The following is a 21,246-nucleotide window of genomic DNA, read 5'->3' on the forward strand; positions in this document are numbered from 1 at the left end:
TGAGTGAGAAAGAGACCCTTTTGGTTTTTGCACATCATGTAATTTAGTATCTCTACTTTTCCCTGAGGCCATCAGTGATGAAACTGGCCCCAATCTACCAGGGCTGTGTATTTCACTTGGGATACACAAACCGTTCTTTCTTATCAGATTTGATACATGTAAATATGGTCACTGTTCTAGCTTTTCTGAACTCTGCTCATATATGCTCACCACTTCACCATTTGACTGAAGGTGACTGAGTTTGGTCGAGTGTAGAATCATATGAATTGATTAGGTTTAAGGAATATTTGAAATACTAGTCCCAAAGGAGAGTTCATAACAATGGATATCAAATATTACAGCTTTTAAATATGACTCAAGATAATGAAGCTGACATGAGAGTATGGATCTTGATGTAATGCCTTTAATTTTCCTAAACAGAAGACATTTTTTATGGTAACTTTATAGAGCAAAGTACATTATGCCAGCCATGAGAATTCCAAGAAACTGTCAACTTTAAAAGAAATCTTCCATAGGGCATAGGGCTAAGAAATATCCTCCAATTTCACTAGTATTATTTACTTGTGATTTGAGAATTCTTGGAAATACTATTTTATTTACACGTCTGGTAATAGAATTTAGAAGACAAATCATCTTTCCTTTCCTTTCCATCCACCATGCTGACCATGCCTCGCATTGCCTCATGCCTGGCTCCTCTCCAGACCATCCACATCTAGGAGAAGGTGGTGGTACGGCAGGGAATAAAGAGGGGAGACACTGGAAACAAACTGTATACACAGCTGGGCTCCACTACTTGTCTGTGACCCTGGGAATTATTAACCTCTCTTAACATCAACTTCTTGATTAATGAAGTGAGGATGACAGCATGGTCTATGCAGGATTATTATGAGATTGTCATTAAGGAGGTAATAACCACAAAGCATCTGGGAATCAATAAACAAAGTTATATAATTATTGCAACAGGAAGATTGAAGCTACTCTTTAAGTAAGGATAAAGGCACTCAATTTGGGGGGAACAATAGTCACTGATGTTCCTTAGCTTTAAAGCCAATAGTATAACATTCTCAGATACCAAAGAGATCGGTAAAGGTGTCCAAGAGCTCTCCTTAAAAAGAAAAGACATTTCACAAACAAATCCAGTCAATCAAAAGATGATTTAAGAAGCCTTAGTTAGCTTAATAGTCAATACAGAAGACCATGGAGCAGACTCTACAGAGATCTGAGGGGAAAAAAGGGATTTAAGAATATCCTATCCAACTTGTTTTGTCCATAAGCATAAAGACAGCAGATGTTTCTAAGCATGCCAGAACTCAGAAAATGTAACTCCTAGAAGCAAATATAGAGGTAAGATTACATAAGCGTGAGAATTATGGTTACTGAACAGACTATGATTGTTATAAACCTTGAAATTGTAAAAATAATAATATAACAATGAAAACTGGGAAGACAGACAAAAAAAGGTGAAAAAATGTGAGAGTGCTAATTTTGTCATCTTTCACAGTAGAGAGTTAATTGGTAGAGTATAAAATTTAAGCCTAAAGTTTTAAAAAATATAATCACTGCAAATTCTTACTAGGTTTCACATTCTCTTATTTTTATATACAGAGAGAGATCTTACAATATTTAAAATAAATATATTTCTTATGGTTAAAAAATACTTATCTGAGTATTTATAGAATCCTCATATTTATTTGTGCTATCCTTTCGGTTGGATTTCTATTTCTTTTACTTCTGTAAAAACTGAGAGAAACTAAATATAATAATTTAATTAAAAATAAGCCTTATCCTGTTTAATAAACTTTATCACTTATTCAACTGTATATTTACCTATCTCCACCTCTATATTATATATCATATCATATCATATTATATTATATTGTATATTATATTGTTATCTAGAAAGCTATTCACCTAATGTTAATGATGGTAATTTCTCTGTGGCAGGATTCAAAGTAATATTTTAACTTTCTTTTTTATCATTTTCATTGCTGTTTGAATTTTAAACAATGACAAGGTGCTATTTGTTTTTTAATTTGATAAATTCTTTTTTCTTTAAAAATATTTTAAAAGAGGTTCTTTTGGGAGTAGAACTTGGCTAGAGAATACTTTTCATATAATGCATTTGGTACCATTTGGGTTGTTCGTGTGTGTGTGTGTAAAAATACTGACATGTATTCTTTTACACAAAGAAAAAAAAGAAGGAAGGAGGGTTGGGAGGAAGGGGAGAGAGCAAGGAAAAATATATTATGCATAGTATAGTAATAAATTAATTCCTAACTGGTCTCAAGTCCAAGGAGACCAATCTTTAGAAGCAGGGGAAATTCAGAGACTGTATCAGATACCTCTTGTGGACCACTTTAGATTCTCCTCACTTCACTGACATCTGTGCTCCACTAGTTCACATAAGCACTGCCATCACTGCCCTGCCTCTTGCCCCTCTTGCCTCCCGTCCCAAGTTTGCCTATTAAAGTCATCATAGGGACTTCCCTGGTGGTCCAGTGGTAAAGAATCCACCTTTCAGTGCAGGGGACGCGGGTTCAATCCCTGGTTGGGCAACTAAGCCCTCGTGCCACAACTATTGAGCTCGCGTGCCTCAACTAGAGAGCCCACGTGCCGCAACTACAGAGCCCACGCGCTCTGGAATCCGCACCACAACTAGAGAAGAGAAAACCCACACGCCACAACTGGAGAGAAGTCCACCCACCGCAACAAAGACCTGATGCAGCCAAATAAATAAATAAATAAATAAATATTAAAGTCATCACAGAACCCCATCTAGTCTCCGCACATGCACAATCCAAAAGTATGTGGAAATTAACTCCCTGTGAGGTAAATTTTGACAAGTGGGATAGAGGAACAGCAGATACATTTTTTTCTTTTTTCTCTCCAGTGGATGAGCCTAAGACCCAGTTTCTTCTTTGGAATTAAGCAATTGGTTGCATTTAACGATTGTTATCTCCCTAAGGTATTCTAGAGAATGCGGACCCTCCTGCCCTGTCTCACTCCTTTATCTCTCTTGCCCATCCCATGGGATTAAACTCTCTAATAAAATAATAGGTCTACTCCTTCTATATCGTTTTCCTGAGGCTCTACTTTCTAGAAACCAGGTAGGACAGGAATTCTACTTCTCTACATAATAATGTGAAAATCTAACTCCACTAAAATTTTACTCCACTAAGAGGTGGCATTGCAAACTACAGGCACTTTAAAAAGATTTATTTTCCTCTTTAGGGGTTTACACAAACAACTAACGTGTCTCCTTGGGAAATAAGTATTTATGTGCATTGAGAGTGTGCACACACATCTGATAGAAAAGTTCCATTTATAAATTGGACTCATAAGAGAAGTTCTAGATTTTACTCTCGTAAGAATGCTTTAAGCAACTTGTATTTGTGTGACTTGTCACACCCCTCCCGTCTGACTTGGGGTGCCTCAGTTTCACCTCTACTCCTCTCCGTTCTACTCCACAGGACTTGGAGTTCCAAAAGTGATCACCAACTGTTCTAGAAGAGTCTCCTTTTACCAACTGGCACCTTTATTCAAGCTGTGTTCCAAAGGATTATGATGGGGGATTACTTAAACTCTGAAGTGGGTGCTGAGGAGAGCTCCTGGGGAGAATGCCCCCAAGGGTAAGGAATGGAAACTTCCAAATTTGGATGTAGGATCAGAAGACAAAGCTTATGACAGAAAATTGCTTTTGAAAAAAAAAAAAAATCACAACCTGAGGATAGGAGAATTAAAGTCCTTTTTGGAGAAGATCACTTTGTCCAAATCATGTATATTATCTGGGGTATTTATAAAGCACACTAACATCTTCAGTACTCTAATATGAACTAGTTTTACGATTTTCAAGCAGGGAGAAATGTGACAAGGGAATGTCATATAAAACAGAAAAGTTTTGGCAAAAAAAAAAAAAAAAATGCTCAGGGTCATGAGCATTGACCCTGAGAGGAAAGCCGAGAAGCAATTTTCCCAGTTGGGTTATCTGGAGAGATGGAGAGGTTGACTATAACTAAAAGTAAGGACCAGGGCATTTCATAAAAATTGATAGTAGAGAAATTTTGTCGCATCATATTTGGAAAAATTGCCTAAAATCTGGTTTGGCTGCAAACAAATCCCAAACTGTGGATAGTTTCATTAAGAGGTATAAACCATCTTTTCAAAGAAAGTCTGTTTGTATTTTTTTTGCAGAAGGGTTCACATAGAGCTACCACAAACATCTGTACAGGTTGTACGTTGCAGGACACATAACAATCTATATGAATGGGGCGTTCAGGAGCTGTATACGGACAATTTCCACACTGTATGCAGCTGCCCTGCAGTTACAATTGATGTGCGTCTAAAATTTGGGACTTTTTTTTCTTATTTATTTTAAAGCATTTTAGTTAGAAATGTCTTTTAAACAGAAAATGGAGCTATTCTAACAGTAATACACACTGTTCAGTGGAAGCACCTCTATCCTAAGTTTCACCTTTAGAGCCTTCTGCTCTGACCCTATACCACTTGAGATTCTAGACCTCTGCATTGATTTTCTGTGATTTTATCATGACCTCTGCATTGACTGTACATGCTGTAGGATGTGGTTCTAGGGAGGACTTGCCACCAGACTAGCGTTATTATTACTATTATTATGTTCCATGCTCCTTAAAGACAGATTCAGGATAGGATCCATAGTTCCAATACTCTACATTGTCTTGTACATTGTAGGTACTCAGAGTTATTAACTGAATGAGTGATGAGAGGAACTAAATCTCTTACTTCCTTTGTGTCTTCCTTCCATAGCAACTGAGAAGGGATAACACCCAAAAGCAATATTATGAGCATCAACTAAACATTTTTCTAAATGATAGAGTTTCTTCTTCCACAAGTATTGCTCAAAGCAGCTGAAGAACTAAATGAGGTTTTGAAATAAAGCTGAAAAAGTCTGGCCAATAATTCCTACTTTCCTAATCAGGAAGCCATGCTCCTATGGGCTGGTGCTGCCCTGCAGGCCAAAGTTTTGATTGCATACATTGCATACGTTGGAGAAGCTCGTTACTGTGTTTGTGAGCATAGGGGAAGCAGTGAGACAGACCCCTTGTGGGGCGTCTCAGCCTGATTGCTGGCTGGGAGATGCCTCCAGAGGCAGGACCTAATTCCAGAAAGCTGCTCTTCCTCATATACGTCTTCTCAGAGTTGTGATGGATGCCTGTTATTTAAACTCTTGAAATGTGAGGAGACAGTATCTAAAATGAGCGTGATGAAATGCAGCCTTATTCAATTAGAAAGATGAAGCGTGATTTTGAGAGGCAGAGTATAATTACATGGTTGAAGCATTTCCAGGAGGTTGTGGATGGCACCCCAGCTGACTCTAGAAGAAATACACACAGACTGAGCCTGGGCAGGTGGCGCTCTTCCTCCCCCCTCCTCACAGGTGCTGCAGACCCTGGTCTTATGATGACCATAATACCCCATAATCTTAGCTGAGGCCCAAATGCCAGTGCTCTCAACTTTGCACATTTATAAAGCCATATCCGCAAAACACCGATGAATGCTGAACCCACACTCTTTTTTGATCTGCTGAGGCTACAGGTCAGATTGGGTGAATAAATATGAAGACATATGGGAATCTGTAAAAAGCTATGTTAAACTTATGTATCGTTATGAATATTAAAAGTTGTTCATGTTACAATTTCTCTTACATAGGTCAGATATATTTGGAGTCCTCATTGCAAACATAAAAACGGGACTATATGTAAAACATCATTATTTCACAGCACTTGCTCTCCTTCAGAGATGTTATGTCGTAATTCTATCAATATAAAACATTTTGCATTATTTTAAATGGGGCCTTTATAAACTTAATTCATTGTAAAAGTTTATGTTTAAATTCCAAATACTTCAAATTTCAATCAAAATATTATTTATTTGGAGGAAAAAAAAAGACTCCGTAAGGCTTGCTAGATTGGAGAGCAATGATATACGAAAGGAAAGTAACTCAGGTGTTGGCTAAGGAGTAAACAAGGGGAATATGGTATTCATGGGTTGACCAGTAATCCCAGGTGGGTCTCAAGAGACTGTCCTACCAAGGACACTCAACTATGTGCTTAGAATCCCACTGCTCCATTTGGGACATATTTTACCTGTTTTTTTCTTGCTCATCAACTCTTCTCACTCCTTTCAGAGATTAGACTCTGACCTCCAACTTTTTGTGTTTACGTTAACATTCTGAATCCTGGCTCCCTTTTCCTCATTTTTACAATTATTTTTTGAAGGTTTACACTAGTAATTCTCTAACTTCAGCTGCATCAGAATTACCTGGAGAGCTTGTTAAACCAGACTGCAGGGCCACAGAGTTTTTTTTTTCCAACAGGTCTGGGGAGATAATAGGGAGAATTAAAAATTGCTTTTCGAGCAAGCTCCCAGTGATACTGATGCTGCTGGTCCGGGACCCACACCCACACTTTGAGAACCACTGTCCTCCACTATACGTGGTGTGGGATTTAGGCTATCACTAACCCTAACAACCTTATAAAGTTAGATTTTTTTAAAATTTTATTTATTTATTTATTTATTTTTGGCTGCGTTGGGTCTTTGTTTCTGTGCGAGGGATTTCTCTAGTTGCAGCGAGCGGGGGCCACTCTTCATCGCGGTGCACGGGCCTCTCACATTGCAGAGCATGGGCTCCAGACGCGCAGGCTCAGTAGTTGTGGCTCACGGGCCCAGTTGCCCTGCGGCATGTGGGATCCTCCCAGACCAGGGCTCGAACCCGTGTCGCCTGCGCTGGCAAGCAAACTCTCAACCACAGCGCCACCAGGGAAGCCCTAAAGTTAGATATTTTTAATCCTCATTCTATTAATGAAAAAACTGCAACTCAGCAAAGTGTAATAGCTTGGTGAAGGGCACACAGCCAATGGGGATAAGCTAGGAGTCTCTTATATCAGTCTATGTTCTTACTTTCATTTTATATATCATTCACGTTATTATTTTATTCACAAACTTAAGTCAGACCCTAAGATTCTTATAACTATTTATAAGGAAAGAGAGGAATCCTTATCATTTTACCTCCCAACTTCTAAGCCTAAGAACGGCCTCAGTTTATGGGTGAGAAAACTGCCAGCTGCTACTGCTTGAAATGCATCTCCCTGGCACCGATGCCCCCCTCATTAGGTTAGCCATGTGACAAGCAATTAAGGAGAGCTATGCCAATCCCTCTCAGCACCTGCAACTCATTATAGAACCACACAGCTCAAGTCCAAGGGTTCCATTCAGAAGAAGGGTATAAACAGATGATGCCTAATTTGTCAGGGATCCCTAAGGCCCATATTCAACCTCCATTAAGAAAAATGAAGATTTATGCAAAAGCTATCTAATATTCTCCATATGGGAGTCCACAGACAAAAAATTCAGCTGCACTCAGCAATAAAGTAGCCTTTGCCTTAGCAGACTATAGCATTTTGGGGAGAACATCAACCATTATCTGCCGGTGGAAGAAAACTTATAAAAGTTGTAATGCCATGGCTTGGACTAAAAGTCTACCTCAAAATTTTAGGAAATGTTTTAAATTATCCATAACCAAAAACAATCTTCATAATCCATAGCTATATATACTATATCAATCTATCTGACCATTTGAGCGAGGGCATAGTTAGCAGTATTGTTACCGTCTGCCATCACTAGCTGACTTCTAGCAACTGCAAGCTTCATTCTGCCCCAGCTGGAGCAAGTCAATCCCAATGCATGTACTTAAGAAAATCTAGGTCCTTGCGCTGAGGTCCAGTCAAGCATCTGTCAATGACAGAAGGTAGTGTTTAATGTCATGACATGTTCTTGGACGGCACAGAGAATGTCTGCATTGGATGTTGAATTTAGTATGCCTAATCTACTTTATCTAAATTGTGTGGCAGGTGACTCCTATCAAACTTGTTATTACCCAGAGGAAGGGAGTTGTGTACAGATTAAAAATTAGACATCTACTACAGATATCTTCAGTACATGAGGAGGAACTGATCTCGTTCCTAGATGAGGATAGGTTTAATCCAGCCACCCTCGAGGAAACCTGCCCAGAGAAGCTCGAGTGATTCCCTTTATTTCATTTGAGAGAGGATTGCCCACCCTCACTTATACCAAAAAATCCCCCATGGACAGGACCCTGACTGCACTTAAAGGAAGACTGTCCTCAATGGAAAGAACCCAGCCTGCCATCTCAGTCAGCACCTGACTAATGGGAAAGAAAGTTCTTCTAAACTTAACATTTTCCTTCTCACATGCCAATTACCAGATGATCTAGAAAGATGCTGGGGGAACTCACAACTACTGAGGGATTGCTAAGTCTAGAGACTTTGGATTAATGAGTAAGCAAAGGAAGATTACAAAAATTGCAGTGAAATCCATCTCAAAAGATGGAAACCAAGACAAACCATCAGAATAATGTAGATGACCCAATTAATATGTCCTACCCAGCTCAAACTGATGGAGCTTCTGAAAACCCCTTTGTGTGGGCATGGGATAATAGGTACTTATGGAGCTCAGATAGGACAAGGTGAGCAGTATGTCTCATATTTCTCTGTTTAAAAAAGGACAGTGTCAGAATATCACATTGAAGTCACAGGGAAATTACTCTTATTGTTCAAAAACTAGGATAACATCACGTAGTCTGTGTTTTGAGTGTCCAAAAGTTGAAGCTACCAGACCCATAAAAGAAAATTAAAGAAAAAGATGTTTAGGGATCCAAAATCTGAGGTAGGAAAAAACAAAGCCAGATCCACAGATCTAATCCAGAATTATGTGGCTAACTTGGAACCAGGCTTCAGTGGCTGAACTATAGCCAGAATTATCAAAAGCAGAAGTTATGCTGATCCAGACATAATTACACAAGCCATCTGCTTTTCTGATGCTATTTCTCCCCTTCATGGTTGGTCCTAGAGATAATGCTCTGAAAATGCCCAGTTCACTGATAAAGTATGTTCTGGCTAAGTCAGGCCCTAGCCAAGGCTCTGGCCGAAGTGGTCTTCATCAGAGCAATGGCAGGACATAAGTATTCTATAGCACTGGGGAGCATAAGAAAAGGCACATAGCAGATGCTGAATAGATATTTGTGGGTGAGTTTATTTAACTCAAGGAGCCCAGGCAAAGGCACAAAGCAGATGACCAATGGATATTTGTTGAATGAATGGTGGTATTCAACAGCTGGTGGAATATGCAAGTAGATGGTCGATGGTGGGAATAATAAGAGTTGAGGCTAAGGAGGTGGTTATTCATGGAAGGAACTACTAAAAAATTTATACTTTATCCTAAGGATAGAGGGGTGCCCTTGAATGGTATTAAGATGAAGTGTGAAATAATCCTATTTAAAATATTGAAAGAAGGACTTCCTTGGTGGCCCAATGGTTAAGAATCTGCCTGCCAATGCAAGGGACACGGGTTCTATCCCTGGTCCTGGAAGATCCCACACGCCGTGGAGCAACTAAGCCCGTGGGCCACAACTACTGAGCCTGAACTCTAGAGCCCGCGAGCCACAACTACTGAGGCTGCAAGCCACGACTACTGAGCCTGTGCTCTAGAGCCCGCGAGCCACAACTACTGAGCCCACAAGCCACAACTACTGAAGCCCGCGCACCTAGAGCTCGTGCTCCACAACAAGAGAAGCCACCGCAACGAGAAGCCCACATGCAGCAACAAAGACCCAAACATAGCCATAAATAATTTATTTTTTAAAAAAATACTTAATTTTTTTCAGTAGTTGTGGCTCACAGGCTCAGTAGTTGTGGCACAGGGGCTTAGCTGCTCCGCGGCATGTGGGATCTTCCCAGACCACAGCTCGATCTTCCCAAACCACGGCTCGAACCCATGTCCCCTGCATTGGCAGGCGGATTCTCAACCACTGGGCCACCACGGAAGCCCAAAAATAAAGTATTGAAAGATTGCTCTGGCTACTACAAAATGAATGAGCACAAAAGCAGGGGAAGATGCCATGAAACTACTGCAATAATCTAGTTGAGACGTGAGAAAAAGGAAGCAGAAGCAGGAATGGGTCTTCTATGATTAGATGTCAACTGATTCCCTGGGTTCTTACTCAAAAGACTATTATCTGAAAGGCTCTGTCTCTTCCTTCAGCAAATGCAGGGGTATCTGATCAGCAGTCTCCACCTCAGTGCCACAGGCCTGCATCAGGCTTCGTGTCACATGTGCCCCACTGATCACAGATTTGTTGGCTATGGAAATGAATGTTAATCTGGTGACTGCTCTGGAAACTTGGGAAAAGGAGAGAACTTTAACTAAAAAATGCCAATGTTTAGACTTTTTGTTGAGTCCTTGGCTAAGGATAAACCTTCCCCGAATTTGCTTTTCCCCACCCACCATACCCCAGTAAAATAAGGGACTTATAAGGCTCAGTTGTTGAGTCAGAGTTTGCTTCACTCCCTAGCATCTTCTATAACCCCAACAGTATTGCAGCTCAATCAGCCATGAAGAAGAAACAGCAATGTAATTACAAATGTCATTTACATCCTACAACATTGCTGCTTTACTGGGAGCCCTGGTACCTAGGAAAACAAATTTCTGTCATTAATCTGCCCATAGTTCTATAAACAGGCTGTTTACATTCCTTCTTCTGCACCTCTTCTCCCTCTGTACTCCTTCCTTATATAGTCCACATCTCTGTTCTGTTTCTAGAAAAATAATATTCATCCTCAGGACCCAAATAAAACTTCATTCCCTCAAAGATGCCTTCCTCCGGACAATACATATTCTGAGGGATGGCTTTCTCTAAATTCCTGCTGATGACCTCTTGGTATCTACTGAAAGAGAAAGCAAGTGAGAGATACTGAACAGGGAAGCCATGGTTCTCAGAGTCACTTTCTATTGGAGAGACAGTTAAGTAATCAGGTGCAGTAAACAGAAAAATGCCCCCCACTGAAGATGTCCATATCTCAATCCCCAGAACCTATGCCTGTGTATGTTACATGGCGAGAGGGAAATGAGGTTGCAGGTGGAGTTAGGATTGCTAATAAGCTGACCTTAAAGAGATTACCTTCGATGATGCAAATGGACCCAATGCAATCACAAATGTCCTTTAAAGTGGAAGACAGAGGCAGAAGAGGAGGTGAGAGCCAGAGAGAGATTGGAAGATGCGGCAATACTGGGTTTGAAGAAGGGGCCATGAGCTGATGAATGAAAGCAGCATCTAGAAACTGAAAAAGTCAAAGAAATGGTTTCCCTGAGAGCCTCCAAAGAATGCAGCCCTGATTTTAGTTTTAGTTGTGTGAGACCTATCTTGGGCTTCTGTCCTCTAGAACTTTAAGATAATGAATCTGTGTTATTTTAAGCCACTCTGTAAAAATTTGTTATAACAGCCATGGGAAACTAATATATGAGCTATCCAGCTTAATGCCTAACAGAATTTAGCTCAGTTATTTTTCTAAAATAAGAAGAGAGAGTGGATATTGAGTAAACTATCACAAACCATTTTTTATATGTAGTGTTATCATACACAAGTATAACTAAATATTCTCAGCCAATGAGAACTAGGGAAACAGAACAAACTGCACCATTAGAGGCCAATGAGCATTAGCAAACTACACTGTCTCTGCTCTCAGCCAACGAGAACTCTACTTTGTTCTCCCCAGTGAGTTTATTTTGCAGTGTGTTGTTCACTCCACTGAGACTTCTCTTTTTACCATTTGCATTATGCAATATAGCACAATTTTGACCCATAATGGTTGACAATGTTGTACAAGTGATAGCACCACGTCAACCACACATGTACACACACACACATACACACACACACATACATAAACACACACACACAGAAAAATGTCCCAGTGGAGACGCTTCAAGGAAGTACTTTCTAGGAAACAGTCCAGAGAACTGAGGCTAAAGAGTAGCAGGGAGAGGGGGTTTGGTGATACACTGACATTGTGAAATCCATCAGAAATGCATCCATGACCTAGAAGAACTGACCATACGTTTAATAGGTGAAAAAAAACATGTCTAGAACACATTATTTTTTTAGGGAATTTGAAAATAAAAAAACCAAAAAACAATTGCCCTCATACAATACTGACAATGTGGTCCTTAGGGATTATGTTATAAGAACCCATATAACAGAGGCACTTAGGTGACTCTTCCAGGAAGACATCTCAGGCCTGAACAAGGCGTACATGAGAATATTACTGGCATCAGAGCATAAGGAGTGCTATGGTAAGTAGAGAGGAACAGGGCAGTACTGGAGTAAATAAATGGATTATTTAGCCTATCTAGAAAGACCAGGCAGGGAAATACCAGCAGTCAAACAGAGAGAGTATGCAAAGTGTGAAGATAAGACCCTTTGATACTTTGAATATGCTCATTTGCACTGTTATTTATATTTTTTAGCTTCATCTCGGGTCTCCCCAACTAAACTGTTGAGGCAAATCCATGCCTTTTACCCCATTACAACCATGTACTTGCTGAACACTTTTTGAGAAGAAACTGGGAAATTATTAGCTGACGTTGTGACTTGCTTTTTCCTGGCCTGACCCTGCTTTTACTTTGGTGGCATTTGTTGCCATTTTCCACTTCCCACTTTACGTTCAGCAATACCACAAGGCAATGGTAATTCTGTAGAAACATCTTGTTCTTTTTTGTTTCTTTACCCTTGCTTGTTTCCTTTCGCAGGAGTTTCCTTTCCTCTTTCCTCCCCCTTGTCTGCTGAGTGAGCCCCTGGCCCTCCTTTAAAATGAAGTTCACACCTGATCTGAGCTGCCCTCTCTCCACTGTACTTTCTTTGTTCCTTTAACATGCAACTCTGTTTTTCTTGTTTACTGCATTGCAGTATATTTCCTTTCATGAGTGCCTCCAAATTCTGGCTTGATTGGGGCTCTTTTAGTTCAAGAACTGTGTTTCATTCATCACTGTACCCTCAATACATGTCACAGTCCCTAGCATTTAACTCATTTGTTATTAATTATTATTTATTTATATTGGTATTATCTCATAATTATTCAATAAATATTTTTGAATGCTTTACTATGTCCTAGGCACCAATCTAGGATCATGTGAACAAGATAGACAAGGCCAGAGCTTACATATTAGTAAAGAAAAAAATGGCTAGTAAAGAGCCATTTTAAGTAACAACTTCAGATAGTGATGTACACTGTAAAGAACAAAACAGGGTAATATAATATGTGTTTGTTGAACTGTATTATTGAATTCATGAGAAATTTCAACACGTGATCTGGCACTGAATTTCAATAGTCAAACTCTCAATCTGTATTAGCAACCCTTATTCACGCCTCTATTCACTTCAAATTATTTAATTTCCAAAGAGAAACAAAAAAAGGACAATTTCAAGGCAGAAACATTCTCAAATCATTCTTCCTTGTCTATCTGCTTGCGGTGAGAAGAAAACAAACGTGAAAAGTTAAGACAAATATGACACCAAAATGTTAAATTACACAAAATAGGCAATCAAGCAAAGAAAAGCTCAGGAATTAGTGGGTGAATAGAATAGTTATCAGCAGGTATTTATCTAGTGGGACAACTTACATAGCTTTTAAGAAATTACTTTGAAAAAGATCTTGATTTAACAATGTCAAGGGAAATCTAGGCTTACTTCAGATGCTCTTCTGAGGCATTCTAATAGGCTGGTAGGAAAAAAAAAAAAAAACCTAAACTAAAGCATTAAAAGGAAACAGAGGAATTCACTGGGAGTTTTCATTTTCAGTCCAGCCACTATTTACGTCAACAGGAGCCATCTACATGGCTACATGAACGGGAGACACCTAACACCTTCCATAGTGGCTTCATAAAGAATGGACTCCGTTTCTCCTTCAGTGAACAAGGGTGTAGACCAGAGGTCAAGAGATCTCAGTTCTTATTAACACTCTGTCGCTAACTAGCTATGTGATCTTGAATGAGTCACTTCACTTGAAACCTGTGTGAGCCTGTTTCATTACCTGTAAACTGACACCAAATAATCTTCCCCAATCTAAGTGTCTGTGATTCTAAGTCATTAAGAACTTAGTTTCAGGTAGAATGTTATTTATGGTGGTTCAGGGTAGAGTCAAATTCCAAGACTTTAATTTGCATATGTCCTGTGGGCAAGGGTTCCACATTACTCAGTATTACCAATCAAACTGTCTTGGACCAATATGACCATGTCATTTCTGCATAGTAAAAGATCTGACTCAATGTCACTTTTTCCTAATGAGAATGCAGGCAGTCCTCTCTTTGCATGGTAGCCCAGGACCATAAAAGTGACTGTGAAGCTGATACTGTGCAGAGTGATCTTTAATATTTAATAGTGAAAATTGTAATTGTTCTTCAATCCTTAAAAATTTTTGTCAAAATATTAAAAGCCTTATTACTATCAATTATAAATATATCAAGTGATGAAAAGTAGTAAAAATAATATATATTTAGTACCGTGTAATTTAGAAATCTTAGAGACATTGAGAATGAAAGCACTGTATTTTTTTAAAGCATTGTATTTTTTTAAATTAATTTTTATTGGAGTATATTTATTGATTTACAATGTTGTGTTAGTTTCTGCTGTACAGCAAATTGAATCAATTATACATATACATATATCTACTCTTTTTAGATTCTATTCCCATATAGGTCATTACATAGTATGAGTAGAGTTCCCTGTGCTACACAGTAGCTTCTTATTAGTTATGTATTTTATATACAGTAAGTCAAAGACAAATATCATATGATATCGCTTATATGTGGAATCTAAAAACAATGGTACAAATGAATCTATTTACAACACAGAAATAGAATCACAGATGTAGAAAACAAATTTACAGTTACCAAGGAGGAAAGGGGGGAGGATAAATTGGAAGATTGGGATTGACAAAGCCTTGTATTTTTTTGCGAGAAAATTATCAAGAGTTCCTAGAGCAGTGCTTCCCTTCTTCTCATGATGTAACCTACAAAACAGAGTGAGCTTCTTTTTTATATCTTGGTAAATTGTCATATATCTTTCAAAGTTTGGATCAGTTTCCAATATTTTACCCTTTGCACTTTCGATGTTATGAAATATCTCTGAGAGTTCCTTTAATTTGAGAGTTTTTACTGGTATCACTTCCTCTAGGATATCTTCATCCTTTTTATCACAACCACTTTAAGTCAATAAGTTGGCCACTCAGTTTCTCTGGCTTCATAAGTGCTCTCAAATGGTGGCAATGCCAACACTCCCAAGGTCAGCTCTTTGATCTATAACTCCATTTATGTTCAATTTGAACCTCTCTTCCAGCATTATCACTTTTTTTCTTTACTGCACTTTCATCTTTATTGCCCACTTCTCTCTTTGGATTATCCATTTTTGTCAAAAGGCATGCGGATTCATCACTGGGAGACAAAGATGAAGGGTGCAACACACCTATACACCTTGCTGTCTGTGCACAAACTAAATAATAGATGGTCAGGGACCAATCACCATAGACTCTGGAAGAGGTGAATAATTGGCCACTGACCATGATGCGCATCTCTTACTTGCTTAGTGATTTGTGCTACCAGCAAAGTTTGTTCCACATGCAATTATTCACAGTTAATATGGTAGTTAATGTGATTAACTGGAATTTGAACCATATTTTCAGGACTGGTCTTACTTAATACCAGCTATGGTAACTGTAATCTATGCATATCAGAACCGTGCAAAGCAAAACCAATATAGCCAAAATAGTTTTTTGCATTCCTCTTGTCAATCTAGATAAGGCCGTCTCAAAAATTCCTTCTCTTATATATCTGTCTTATTCTTTAAATCATCTGTTTTTTCTTCCCAACACCTTAAAGTTACCACAGAAAATCTCTCTTCCAATTCTTTATCTCCTCTCTTCCCTCACATTCTTCCAAACCAAGACAAAAATAAGAAATGGTCTTAATCATATCTTATAAAAATAAAAGTAGAAGTGGAAAAATACCTGAATCAAAGAAAAGGGAAGTCATGTGATAACTATAAAAATAAGAAAAGTATCTTTGACTTCTAAGCTCCCTGAATACACTTCTAAGTTTTTTTTAGAATTTCTAAAAAGCCTACACCTATTTCCCAGTTTGGTTTTAATTAAATTTACTCTTCTCAAAATGCATGAATTTTTTTTTTTTTTTTTCCTTTTTCGCGGTACGCGGGCCTCTCACCGTCGTGGCCTCTCCCGTTGTGGAGCACAGGCTCCGGACACGCAGGCCCAGGGGCCATGGCTCACGGGCCCAGCCGCTCCACGGCATGTGGGATCCTCCCGGACCGGGGCATGAACCCGTGTCCCCTGCATCGGCAGGCGGACTCCCAACCACTGCGCCACCAGGGAAGCCCTGCATGAAGATTTTTATATGTTGCAAATATGCAATATTTCAGCTACTCTGTGAATTCAATGAACTCATGTGGATAGGCCAGGGGACCTCATTGTTATTTATAATACTGTTATATTCACCAAACATCAAAATTCAAGTTACAAATGAACTTTCAGAGCACAACCCATCAGAAAGTGAGGGCTTCTCTAAAATCAGAATAGCAAGAGGGTGTTTCCCTATAGCAACAAGATACATATTCCTCTAAGACACAAAGGAGACCACATTTATTTTTACTGGTTCTTTAAATTTTAATTTTCCCTTTTATTCTTTTTAAAATATCTTTTCTCTCTCACTGTGATTTAACATAGGATGACAGCCTGTTCGCTCATCCTTGCATGTATAACCTTCTGTCCCAACTTTAGAAGGATATATTCCATATAGGAAAGAGTCACTAGAAAGACTTTCAGAATGTTTATGAGTCACTTTAAATTTTCATTAACAGCAAACAATTTTGGTACATGATTACATGACAGTGGTGTTCTGGGAGAATAATTCTGTCCAAGTTGCCATTTTATGATAGCTGAAATATAAATTTGAATGATAATGATTTCTGAAGCCATCTTAAGCAAGGGATCTGAAGTCAAATTTCCAGTTGGCTAACAGAAGCTAGAATTCAAGAAGGCAGCCAGAAAGCCTCCAGGCCTTAAACTTTCTGAATCACTGAGTTCCCAGCCAACCTCATAATGATTCCAACCTGCCCTAATGATGATATGGGAAGAGGGGAAGTCCCAAGCCATCTGAATGGAGAAGAATCCAGGAGAATGGAAGCAATCTGAGATTCTCACAGAGCACTGAGCACTGAATTTGAGGAAGAAGGTGAAGAAAAGAAATATATTATAGGTAGAGATGGGACAGTTCTGGCTGGGAGGGGCAGTATATGAGTTAGAACAGAGTTACGTAGCAGGAGTTTGATGAAGACCAGTAGGATCTCTCAGGTAGGTTGGTTTTCCACTCCAGGGCTAAGCTAAGACAAAAAGAACCATGCCAGTCTCACAGGCTTAGAAGAGCAACCCTTCTGATTAGAAACCAGAACGTTAAAGCACTACCTGAACAAAAAGAATTAAACTCTGAGATTGGGGTCATGAGGTCATTATCTTTTCAACCCTAAATTTTTCTGTCAGGTTTCAGACAGCTCTGGGAGTGGGTGATATGATCTCACCAAAGGATACCAGAGTTGTCTAGGTGAATGCCACCATAACAAAGACAGAAACAGAAATCATAGATCTCCCTATTATTGCACAAGGGAAGAGATGTGCTTTGCAGTATGCTAGATCTGGTCCATGTTTCCACTCTTCAGCCATGCCCAGCCTAGACCGGAACCAGACCAACTACTCAGACAAAATAATACCGAATTCTAAGTCAACACCCAATGATCTAACTACATTCCTCTCCAAGTCTACTTATCTCTTTTTCTAAGATTGCTAGTATGCTCACAAAAGGTTCCAAATTTGTACTTTATTTTCTCCTGAATTATTCATCACCTTTTTCTAGTATATCTGGACTGCAACACATTAGAATTATATCTTGAACTCTTTCTCCTTATATCTCATTTCCTCCAGGGAAAGGTGTTTCTCTTTAGCCTCTGAGCATACCTGTCAAAGAGCAGCCTTCAGTGATAAGAATAATCATTTAATATGCTCTTCGAGAGAGAGTCTGCAATTCCCCAGAAAATAAAATTCTACATCATAAGAAGCTACAGAGGACAGTGAAATTAGTTTGAAGCAAGGCCTAAAGCAAGAAGAAAAAAAATGCTTTCACTAACTTTTGTTTTCATTCTTTAATATTTATTACCAGATGTTAGTTTGAGGCACTCACCTCCCATCTGGCAGTCAGTATATGAAGTTAGGGCATCTGATGCAGTGAGAACATCCATACTCTTTTATCTGTGATATTTGTTTAAAATGGTTCTGTTTCTGCACTTGACATACTCTATTGGCAAGGGCAAGGAAAATTATCACACTCATAAAATGCTAAGAATGCCCTTCAGTTCTTCCCCTCAATTCCTCCCTTTATATACACATATATATCATGTGCATATACACCACATGTGTAACACACAGACACACACACTCCTATACATGTCTTCCAATAGCACCAGGAATCCTCCTGGATATGTTTAACAACCATGATATGTCTAATACTGTACTGCATATAATGTGGGAAGTATAAAAGAAGTGTAAGTGGTTCTTCTCTACTTGGGACTTATAACCTAAATGAGGAGACAAGTACTATTTGGGTGTACAAGATGGTAAAACATACCGTCTCGAAAAAACCTACAGTTGTCCTGTGTGTATCCTTTACTATTTACACAGAACACTTCTGACACTTCTGGTCATCAAATGTGTGGGGGGTTTTCCCTCACTAAGCAATTCTCAATGACACTAGCTGTGTGTCCTACAGTTTAAATCAATTCTGACACTATCTACCTGGAAATAGTTTCAAATCCCACAGGCTAAGGGCTCAGTCCCACAAGACTGCTGCACCCCACTTCAGATGCCAATCACAAGAAGTAGGTCCCCAGATTACCCACAACTTTTGTCCAACTTGGCTACAAATTAGAAGTTCCCACAACCCTCTCCTTGGGTTTAAGTTGCTAGAGTGGCTCATAGAACTTAGGGAAACACATTAACCAGTTATTAAAGGATATGATAAAGGATCCAGATGAAGAGCCAGATGAGATACACAGGACAAGGTCTGGAAGGGTTACAAGTGCAAGAGCTGCTGTACCTGTGGAGTTGCGGGTCCATCACCCTCCCCTTACATGGAAGTTTTCACTGAACTGGAAGCTCACTGAGCCCCTACTATTGGGATTTTATGGAGACTTCCTCATGTAGTCATGGTCAATTATTAACCATGACTATTTCCGACCCTTCTCCCCTCTCTAGAGAAGTTGGGGTGGGGGAAGGAAGGGCTGAAAATCCAAGCTTCTAATCATGCCTCAATCTTTCTGGTGACCAGCCATCATCCAAGAGCCCTCCAGGAGCCCACCCAGGGTCACATCATTAGAGTAAAAGATGTTCCTAGTGCTCTTATCACTAAGGAATTTACAAGGGTTTCAGGAGCTCTGTGCCAGGAACTGGAGGCAGAGTTCAATGTATTTTTGTCTGTTACCTCACACCCTCAAATATCTATTCGTGATCAATTTGTCTGGGTCTTAAGAAATTCATCTGCTAGTTTTGGAGAGGAGATGTAGAGTGAGATGTCTGCTAAGAGAAAAATGTGTTAGGAAGACCTGTTTCCCATAAGACTACTTTGACCAAAAGAGTCTGAAGAATATCATCAAATCTTGTTTTGATCTTGTTTCATAGTACCCTGACACACAAAGAATACCACTGGCTTAAGGTTTAAAATATTAAGCTGGCCAAATGAAAGACAGTGTCAGTTTGTAACTCCTAAACTAAATAATTTTTTATATTTATAGTATACAAACAAATGATATGAATGATTTGATTTTCTCTCTAAATCCAGTTCACCATGGTTTGGAAATTCCAGTGCACTTGTAGTACATAGTATCTGGGATCACAGCTGAAAGCCACTCTGAGCCTTTATGTGCCATGTGTTAGCCTCTGTCTAATTCACGTGTGTAGGTCATGGTTCTTCCACTTCAACTCTCTAGAGACTGAAGGTACTAAAGAAAATCTATGGAGATCAAAATATTTATATCTTAGAGTTTACTCTCAACTCTATCTGTACTATGTTTTGAGAGCCTATTTCAAGATCTGTGGCCCGCATCCTCCAAAACATGCATTGCCATGCTTAGTCAATGAATGTTTGCAGGATTAGTTTGAACACAACTAACTTCATTATTTATTTATGCAAAGTTCAACTGGATGACATTTTTTAAGGATAGAATACAGCAATCAATAAGACACACAAGTGACTCTTGGATAATTCCGCTACTGTTCTGAAAAAGAAATAGAGGAATAGCTATTCTCTAATGAGTAGGAAGTGGGAGGGGCATCCTTTATTCCATATAGACCCCAACATTTTTTCTTTGGGGACCAGAAAATGATGACTGGCAGATTCTAAGACAGTAGTTCTCAACCTTGGGTGCCCATTAAAATCACCTGAAGAGTTCGTGGTTTTGTTGTTTTTTTAACAATAATGCCTTGGCTACACTACTGGTAGAGATTTTCATTTAATTGGTCTGGGGTAAGGTCCAGATATAACCATTTGTCCAAAGCTCTCTAAGTGATACCAATGCATGGCCAAAGTTAAAAATCATCGCTATTCTAAGACGACGCTTTTGACAGATCATATACTTTCTCAATATGCCCCACAAACACCTTATAAGTGGTCTTACTAAGGCCCTTCCATTCCTGTAGATAGGTGAGAGTTAATTTGGGGTTCCTATCCTTAAAGAAAAAACAATGTTTTCCATTCTGGAGTACTCAAAAAATCTATTAGATGTGAGCTCTCCCTTGACCCAAGTTTCAGAAAAGGCCTACAAGGCTTGTGAAATCTAGTGAGCACTCTCCAAGTGAGGCAACACGTTTCTTATGCAAGTGACTTAACCTAAATAACAATTATTAGCGACAAATGTGACAACTACTGTAAAGAGTGGACTTTCTTTTATCTTGGGTTTTTTTTTTTTTAAAACATCTTTTTTGGAGTATAACTGCTTTACAATGGTATATTCTTTTCCGCTTTATAAAAAGGTGAATCAGCTATACATATACATATATCCCCATATCCCCCACCTCATATTGCTCCCACCCTCCCTATTCCACCCCTCTAGGTGGTCACAAAGCACAGAGCTGATCTCCCTGTGCTATGCAGCTGCTGCCCACTAGCTATTTTACATTTGGTAGTGTATATATGTCCATGCCACTCTCCCACTTCATCCCAGCTTACCCTTCCCCCTCCCCATGTCCTCAAGTCCATTCTCTACCTCTGCGTCTTTATTCCTGTCCTGCCCCTAGGTTCTTAAGA

This window comes from Orcinus orca, chromosome 7, assembly GCF_937001465.1.
Source record: "Orcinus orca chromosome 7, mOrcOrc1.1, whole genome shotgun sequence".
NCBI classification, from domain to species: Eukaryota; Metazoa; Chordata; class Mammalia; order Artiodactyla; family Delphinidae; genus Orcinus; species Orcinus orca.